Consider the following 8646-nt stretch of genomic DNA (forward strand, 5'->3'; position numbering starts at 1 on the left):
CATTCAGCTCAGTTCAGTTTAAATAGTATCTTTGCAATCATTTGCAATCAAGTCAACAATATCGCTGGAAATGAAGTGTCCCCAACTAAGCAAGCCAGAGGCGACAGCGGCAAGGAACCAAAACTCCATCGGTGACAGAATGGAGAAAAAACCTTGGGAGAAACCAGGCTCAGTCGGGGGGCCAGTTCTCCTCTGGCCAGACCAAACCAGCAGTTCAATTTCAGGCTGCAGCAAAGTCACATTGTGCAGAAGACTCATCTGGTTCCTGTGGTCTTGTCCCGGTGGTCGTCTGAGACAAGGTCTTTACAGGGGAATAACATCTGTATCTGGTGTTCATCTAGTTGTCCTGGTCTCCGCTGTCTTTCAGGGCTGTAGAGGTCCTCTCTAGGTGCTGATCCACCATCTGGTCTGAATACGTACTGGATCCGGGTGACTGCAGTGACCATCTGATCTGGATACAGACTGGATCTGGTGGGTTGTTTCAGGGTTGGCATCATCTGAGGTCCTCTGAGGGGTTGGCATCATCTCTTCTCAGGTGTTCTGGATCCAGACTGAAGCTTGTGTAAATCCTAGTTACCACGGGATGTCAATCCTGTGGCAAAAACAGAGAAACAAATAGGGACATAATTAGCGTAGCTGCTGTTCCAACCAAGCAAAATTTATTTGTTTAACCCAAACTAAAGAATAATAATGTGCATTTGATCAGATATAACTGCAGTACAAGATTATGATATGCATTATTTGAATGCTTGGCCAAAGAGATGTGTCTTTAATCTAGATTTAAACAGAGAGAGTGTGTCTGAACCCCGAACGTTATCAGGAAGGCTATTCCAGAGTTTGGGAGCCAAATGCGAAAAAGCTCTACCTCCTTTAGTGGACTTTGCTATCCTAGGTACTACCAAAAGTCCAGAGTTTTGCGACCTTAGGGAGCGTGATGGATTGTAGCGTGGTAGAAGACTAGTTAGGTACGCAGGAGCTAGCCCATTAAGGGCCTTATAGGCAAGTAATAATATTTTGTAACTGATACGGAACTTAATAGGTAGCCAGTGCAGAGACTGTAAAATTGGGGTAATATGATCATATTTTCTTGACCTGGTAAGGACTCTAGCCGCTGCATTTTGGACTACCTGTAGCTTGTTTATTGAGGATGCAGGACAACCACCTAGCAGTGCATTACAATAGTCCAGTCTAGAGGTCATGAATGCATGAACTAGCTTTTCTGCATCAGAAACAGGTAACATATTTCGTAGTTTGGCAATGTTTCTAAGATGGAAGAATGCTGTTTTTGTAACATGGGAAATATGATTTTCAAAAGACAAGTTGCTATCTAATATAACACCCAGATTTTTGACTGTAGAGGAAGTAACTGTACATCCGTCTAGTTGCAAATTGTAATCCACGAGATTCTGTGTACTGTCTTTTGGTCCAATAAGTAATATCTCTGTCTTATCCGAGTTTAATAGGAGAAAATTATTGGTCATCCAATCTTTTACATTTTTAACACATTCTGTTAGCTTAGATAATTTAGAAGTTTCATCTGGTCTTGTTGAGATATATAGTTGAGTATCATCTGCATAACAGTGGAAGCTAATCCCGTATTTTCTAATAATATTACCAAGGGGCAACATGTATATCGAAAATAGCAGAGGACCTAGGACAGATCCTTGTGGCACTCCATATTTTACTGGTGATAATTGAGATGACTCCCCATTTAAATGAACAAGGTGGTAGCGATCGGACAGGTAGGATCTAAACCATCTTAAAGCCTGCCCTTGAATACCTGTATAGTTTTGTAATCGATCTATGAGTATGTCATGATCTATAGTGTCGAACGCAGCACTAAGATCAAGTAAAACTAGCAATGAGATACAGCCTTGGTCTGACGCAAGAAGCAAGTCATTTGTAATTTTAACAAGTGCAGTTTCTGTGCTATGGTGGGGCCTGAAACCTGACTGAAATTCTTCATAGAGATCATTTTTTTGCAGGAAGGAGCGCAATTGAGCGGACACAACTTTTTCTAAAATTTTAGACATAAAAGGAAGATTTGAGATGGGTCTGTAATTTGCCAGTTCACTAGGATCTAGTTGTGGTTTCTTAATAAGAGGCTTAATAACCGCCAGCTTGAATGGTTTTGGGACGTGACCTAAAGACAACGACGAGTTAATAATATTGAGAAGCGGTTCTTCTGCTACAGGTAACAACTCTTTCAGTAATTTAGTGGGTACAGGATCTAACAGGCATGTTGTTGGTTTAGATGCAGTGATAAGTTTATTTAGCTCTTCCTGTCCTATAGTTGTAAAGCACTGCAGTTTATCTTTTGGTGCGATGAATGAAGCTGAAGTATTATACGCTGTAGAATCTACATTTGTTATTGTATTTCTGATGTTATCTATTTTATCAGTGAAGAAATTCATAAAGTCATTACTATTAAACTGTGAGGGAATATTTAGATCGGGTGGTGTCTGGTTATTTGTTAATCTAGCCACTGTGCTAAATAAAAACCTTGGATTGTTTTGGTTATTTTCTATGAGTTTGTGGATATGCTCGGCCCTGGCAGCTTTTAGAGCCTGTCTATAGCTGGACATACTGTTTTTCCACGCAATTCTAAAAACTTCCAAGTTCGTTTTTCTCCATTTGCGCTCAAGACTACGAGTTTTTTTCTTGAGAGAATGGGTATTACTGTTGTACCATGGCGCAGTACGTTTTTCTCTAACCTTTTTCAATTTGATGGGGGCAACAGCTTCTAATGTATTAGAGAAGATAGTGCCCATGTTGCTAGTCATTTCGTCTAGTTCATGTGTACTTATTGGTACACAGAGCAGTTGAGATAAATCAGGCAGGTTATTTGTGAATCTGTCTTTGGTGGCTGGAACAATAGTTCTGCCCAGACGATAACGCGGAGCGATATAGTTATTATCAGTAATACGCAGTATGCACGATACAAGGAAATGGTCAGTAACATCATCACTTTGAGGTACGATATCTATATCAGTAAGATCAATTCCATGCGATATAATTAAATCTAGCGTATGATTAAAACGATGAGTGGGCCCGGTGACGTTTTGCTTGACTCCAAAAGAGTTTATTAGGTCAGTAAACGCAAGTCCTAATGCATCATTTGTATTATCAACGTGAATGTTAAAATCTCCGACAATTAGCGCTTTATCAACAGTAACCAATAGGTCTGAGAGGAAATCTGCAAATTCTTTTAGGAAATCTGTATATGGCCCTGGTGGTCTATACACAGTAGCCAGAGCAAGAGATACGATAGATTTCTTTTGCATATCTGACAGTGTAACATTAAGCATTAGTATTTCGAATGAGTTAAACCTGTATCCTGTCTTCTGAGTAACATTGAGAATATCACTATATATTGTTGCAACACCGCCGCCACGACCAGTCTGACGGGGCTCATGCTTATAACAGTAGCTTGGTGGAGTAGACTCATTTAGACCAATATAATCATTAGGTTTTAGCCAGGTTTCAGTCAAGCAGAGTACATCAAAACGATTATCTGTGATTATTTCATTTACAATAACTGCTTTGGGTGAGAGTGATCTAATGTTTAGGAGCCCAAACTTTAAAAATTGTTTTTGTTCATTTATTTTACATTTTTCTGGTTTAATCACGATAAGATTTTTTCTAGATCCTGCATTAAATTTATATTTTGACCTCACTATTCGGGGAACAGACACAGTCTTTATAGATTGGACAGCACAAGTACTTCTATCATTTAAGCGGGTAGAACACAAGTCATCAGGGCAGTTATTTGAGATTTGACTTACTAGTCATATGGAGCGTAGCGTCCTGGAGATGTTGTCCGACATGAGTTCCGCTCCGACTCTGCTGGGGTGCAGGCCATCAGCGCGAAAAAGCCTAGGACGCTCCCAGAAAAGATTCCAATTATTAACAAAGAGCAGTTTCTGTTCTTTACACCATGACAATAACCATTCATTTAAAGCAAAAAGTCTACTGAACCTTTCGTGTCCTCGTCGATACGTGGGAAGCGGTCCTGACACGATGATCGTCGTCGCGGGCGATGTGCGGCGCACCGTCTCGATCAGGCTCCTGAAGTCCCTCTTCAGTGTCTCCGTCTGCCGCAGCTTGGTGTCGTTAACCCCCGCGTGAAGCACGACCGCTCCGGTGCTCTCGTCGCCCTTCAGGATCGCGGGTATCTGCGCAGAAACATCGAGAACACGAGCACCAGGGAAACAGTGAGTGTGCACTTTACCTTCAGCTAACGTAGCACGGACGTGCCGGACGATGGAGTCTCCGATGATCACAGCGTCGCATTCCGTCTCGCGGAGGGGAGCGAAGTGGTTCCGGGTGGAGATCTCGAAGACCGGAGGCGGCGGGGGGGGAGAGGTCGTCGCCCGGGGCCTGGCTCGCGTCTTCCGCTGAGGGTGCACCCAGGGTCCGTGGTGTCCCGGCGCCGGAGTGAAGGACATCTGGGAAGATCACGTCCTGGGTGCACCGGGTCTGTGCAGAGAAACACACGGAGTAGAGGTGGTGGGAGAGTTAGCTGCGCGCTGTATACTTACCTCGGACTTGTGAGCGTCAGCCTGGGATGTTTCCAGCGCGGCTCTCCGCTCCCTCAGCTGGGCCTACTTCTCCACCAGGTCGCAGATCTGCTTCTCCACAGCCTCCAGCTCGAGCTGCATTCGGTGTCCTCACCTGCACTCAAAGGTAGACACACATCCGCCATTAAAGCAAGTAACAGTGAGTAAAACAATGGTTATGTGTGTGAATAGAGTATTAGCAATGTAAGCGAGATTAGCGGCAACTACGCTGGTGATGCTAACGGGCTATAAGCTAATAGCGGACTCTGGGAATCAAAATAAAACTAGTGATAAGGCGCTCTGATTGTTTTTGTTGTAGAATACGATAGGGGATATATTCACACGTTATAGAAGCGAAAATTATGGTGTATAAAATTGATTTTAAGATCAAAAATAGACTATAAAGAATTAACTTGACGGAGCTCAAACTCAAAACACGCAGCCTACCTACATCTGCACTTTGTTGTTTCTGATGAGTGAATTCGCGATAGCAGAATTCAGTCAGCGAGTGCATGCACTGAACAACAAAACTCCAGGCTTTCAGCGATGGCTCATCTGAACGCCTCTGATTGGCCATTGCATTCATAAGCTCAACTGACTCGTGTGTGTGATTAGTTATAATGCGCAACACTGTAAAAACGTGGAAAAAGAATCATGGTGCAACATTGAGCAGATCTAAATTTAATGTTGCAGTCAGCACTTTTCATTTCATTTTCATTTTATTCGCGACAGCCATAATGGATTTAGTTTATCTGTACAGCAGCCTTTTTGTCCACGTGTGTTGCCATAGTTTCTAAAAGCGGAAACTGATAACACGGATATTACGTCATTGATAGGCGACAATGAACCGGAACGAGCCATTATTTAAAATTGGAATTTCTCTGGATTTACAAATTCTTGGGAACTTTTGGGTTAACGTAAATACACAACTGCATGAAATATATAACACTGTGCAAGTGGGTTTTGGGTATTTTATTACGAAAATCTTACATTGTGCCTTTAAAATGTAAATTTTATCACCTCAAATATCCAATTTGTGCTGCTTTTTTTAGATATTAAAATTTTTTTTATTGATCATTCTGAGGTCACTCAGCCCCCCTACATACTCAAAATTCTCCCCAAATAGTCTCGTTTGTTTGTGCTTTGTTTGTGCTGGTTTGTTCTGGTTAAAGTTTTGTTTGTGCTGCTTCGGTTTTTAAAATATTAGACATCGAATTATAGGCAGTGACGTCACTCAGCCCCCCACATAGTCCAAACTCACCCCAAATAGTCTAGTTTGTTTGTGCTTCGTTTGTGCTGGTTTGTGCCAGTAATGTTTTCGTTTTTGCAACTGTCTTTTTTAACAATACAGTTAAAGTAACCAGGTAAATCCAAACGGCAAAACAAATCACATTCAGTGGTCATGTTCACTTAATTGTTAGTATCATTCGTTCAATTAGGCTAATTAAATCGGGAAAAACAACTTATTTCATTATTTCTTTACAAAATCAAAACGAAAAACACATATAAAGATTGGGTCCGTGTACTTTCTGGTCATTAGATTTTTCTATAAAGAAGTAAAGATAAATGAAGTGAAGTGACGTGACATGTGGCCAAGTATGGTTACCCATACTAGGAATTAGTGCTCTGCATTTATCCCATCCAAAGTGCGCACACACACAGCAGTGAACACACACACACCGTGAACACACACTCGGAGCAGTGGGCAGCCATTTATGCTGAGGCGCCCGGGGAGCAGTTGGGGGTGCGGTGCCTTGCTCAAGGGCACCTCAGTCATGGTATTGAAGGTGGAAGAGAGCGCTGTACATTCACTCCCCCCACCTACAATTCCTGCTGGACCTGAGACTCGAACTCGCAACCTTTGGGTTACAAGTCCGACTCTCTTTTGGTCGGTTTGGTTTCCGAAACAGCAAATGAAAAGAAAGCTAGATCAGTGGCGTAGCAAGTCAGCCCCAGGCCCATATGCAAAAAAAAAATTGTACGCCCAAATTAATTTACGATTTACAATTTAACAAAACTAATGTCTCATGTAATCGATCAATCAGTGTTTCAAAAAACATCAATAAAACAGCTTGTGGAATAGTCGTAACATAACATTTAGCCTACCTCAGAAAAGCCAACAATATAACTTTGCCAACATTGTTATATTATTATCATAAATCAGTCAGTTAACCGAGTTGGAGCCTGCTTTCACTTTTAGAACGTTTTTATTGCTGTTTTTCATGTTAAATGTGAAGAATGACAGGTTGGATGCCACAGACGAAGTGGCGAAGTAGATGGAATTTTCACATTGACTTTAAGCAATATAACATGATTTTATTATTGTAATTTTGACTTTATTGTAAAAATATCATGACGTTAATCTTATTTATGTATTTTTCAACGTGGCACTAAAACGGCGCTGTATTTGTACTGCATGCAAACACAATCTTGGCACAGTGGCCCAAAAAACAAACAAACAAAAACAACTCACTCATTTTAGTTGCATATATCCTCCGGACCTTTCTTTCGGCAAATTCATCCACAATGTCCTTGGTGTTTAAATGTAGACTTAGTGTATTCTCAATGGGGAAAAATGGCTAGTTTTATGATGGGCAATGGTGCTCAGCACATCATTTTTTTATTAGCTTAAGCTTTGAAAATGAGCGATCCACTGAAGCCACAAAAGAGAATTAAAATGAAAAAGAGAGAATTTAAGGGGTCATATGATGCGATTTCAATTTTTCCTTTCTCTTTGGAGTGTTACAAGCTCTTGGTGCATAAAGAAGATCTGTAAAGTTGCAAAGACTAAAGTCTCAAATCCAAAGAGATATTCTTTATAAAAGTTAAAAGTCAACCACGCCTACCTAAAACGGCTCGTTCTAACACACCCCACATGTCTACGTCACGATGTGAGAAGATTTGCATAACGCCGCCCAAACGTTCACGCAAAGAAAGAAGGCGTAACTTACAAAATAATGTTCTTTTTAGCAGCATCATATGACTCCTTTAAAATGGTGCAGATGTCGCTGAAGCTAGATGTGATAGTTGTGATAGTCTTTTCAACTAGCTAGCTACCATCACTAGGGTTGGGTACCGTTCACATTTTAACCGGTACGGTACCGGTATCGGTACCTGAATTTCGGTGCAGGTACCCAACAGTACCTTTTTTCGGTACTTTACTCTGTGTATTTACAAAAACATATATTTCAATGAAAAAATAAGTCCAAAAGTCTCAGTTTCAACATTTTGAACAATAGGGCCCTACAAACTTTTTCTTTTTTTTCCCCAGAAATTCAGAAATATTTTCTGAAAATCAAATGAAGGCATTAAACATTTATTTTAAATCAAATGAAAATTAAACCCTTTTATTTTTTGGCAATCAAACTGAGGTTTACTGTTGAAATTAATACATGGAAGAAAAATTTTGTTAATATTACTTTAAAACATTTTTTAATAGGCCAATAATTGTATTATTTTTTTCTACAATTAAATGATTAATCTAGTTGTAATATTTATTTTTATCATTTAGTTGTTTTACTTAAATGTGGAATATTTAAAGATGTACATTATACTTTACAAAAGTAATACAAGTGTAATATATTTCTGTTACATGTTAAACCGTACTTTTATTTTGACAGGTTGCCATGAAGTTTCTGTGTGTATACAGAATGATGATGCTAGTTTTCTCAAATGAAACGGTAAAATAGTTTTCTCAAATGAAACGGTAAAATTCTCGCGAAGTGACTCTCACAGCAGCTCTGGAGATTAAGTTTTTGTGTTCATGCCGTCATATAGTGAGACACAGAGGCCGAAAATCACCGCGAGCGTCACGCGTGCTTCAGTATTTGTGTAGTAAACAAAACCGTGTTTCCGCGCCCAGATGCGTTCTCAGGTACCGAAATTTGACACCGATTGATTTAACGTGAATCGGTACTCTGTAGTATTGACGCAATTCGGTCGGTGCTCTTAAAAGTACCGAGTTCGGTACCCAACCCTACCCATCACACAGTTTTGATTTATTATCAATTTTATTGTTTTATTCGACGATGCAGCTCTTGCACGTATAGGCTAGTTAAAAAAAGATGCAGTTCGGCAGCAATATAAT

The sequence above is a fragment of the Sinocyclocheilus rhinocerous genome, unplaced genomic scaffold (genome assembly GCF_001515625.1).
Source record: "Sinocyclocheilus rhinocerous isolate Xijiao unplaced genomic scaffold, SAMN03320098_v1.1 scaffold1224, whole genome shotgun sequence".
Taxonomy (NCBI): Eukaryota; Metazoa; Chordata; class Actinopteri; order Cypriniformes; family Cyprinidae; genus Sinocyclocheilus; species Sinocyclocheilus rhinocerous.